Source organism: Mus caroli, unplaced genomic scaffold (genome assembly GCF_978045245.1).
Source record: "Mus caroli unplaced genomic scaffold, Mus_caroli_1 scaffold_17, whole genome shotgun sequence".
NCBI classification, from domain to species: Eukaryota; Metazoa; Chordata; class Mammalia; order Rodentia; family Muridae; genus Mus; species Mus caroli.
The window spans coordinates 15,844,728-15,845,823 of NW_028227272.1; the positions used below are offsets into that span (position 1 = coordinate 15,844,728).

The window sequence follows — 1,096 nt, forward strand, 5'->3', positions numbered from 1 at the left end:
AGGAAAAAGCCACCAACATGACATTTAAGTTCTTTTTTTTTGTTGTTAACAGATAAGTTTATTATACAATGTTAAGGGTTTAGTTAGCCAAAACTAAAAAAATTATGTGACTGTCTACTGCAAACTTCACCTTCACTTCCAATCATTTAAAATGACTTGACTAAAACATGATAAAAACCATATAAATAATACCAAGTCTTTTAAAACTGGCATTCCACATGCTATTTCTTGGCATAGGTAATCTTCATGGCATGGGATCGCATGATCTTAAATCCTTAAAGAGAACCTCTGGCAGCTCCAGCCTGCCCATCATTTTCAAATTCTACAAATGCAATGTTATACCTCCTTGGTACCAAACTAACTTCCTTGAAACCAGGGAACTGGTTTAATGCACAGATAACATTGTCTCACTCATCTCTTCTGGTAAGTTGTTAAGGAATAGGATTTAGTTTCAGGTAATCAGGGACCAGAGGATTTGGTGCTGCATTTCCTTGGGTATTAGCTGAATTTGTTGGTCTCTGAACAGCCTTTGTATTTGCAGCTGCTGCAGCCTGTTCCATGGTTTTAGCTTTCTTTTTTCCTTGTCAGTAAAAGTGCCACACATATCAGAATATGTTTTTGTATACTGAATTCTCATTGGTTTACTGTAAAATTGAAACACTTAGAACTTTCTCAAAGCATTTGTGGACATCTCCAGTCCCTTAATATAACAATCACCTATTCCCTCAATGGTCTTTAAAGGTACAATATACCATATGTCCAAACTTAGAAAGCAGGACATATAGGTATCTATTCACTTCTTATTTTGTAATTTTGTCATGCATGTTGTTGATATAAATTGTGAGATTTGTTCTGATATCCATGTTTGGATGAAACCCTTCAAATAGCCCAAAGCCTGTGCTTGTTGCTTGAACCCTGTCATTTCAATTTTTAACATTTATGCCCCAAATAGAAAGGCACCTTCCTTTGTAAAGGAAAGACTACTATAGCTTAAGTTACATATTGACTCTTACATACTGATAGGGGGAGACTTCAATTCCACACTCTCAGAAATACTGGAGCTAACAGACATAATAAACATATGGATCTAACAGAT

The 1,096-nt window shown here is 35.5% G+C and overlaps 1 pseudogene; it reads right to left on the bottom strand.

Annotated features, from left to right (window-relative positions):
- Positions 1–221: 221 nt before the first annotated feature.
- Positions 222–869, bottom strand: LOC110311261 (U2 small nuclear ribonucleoprotein B'' pseudogene; annotated as a pseudogene).
- Positions 870–1,096: the final 227 nt, after the last annotated feature.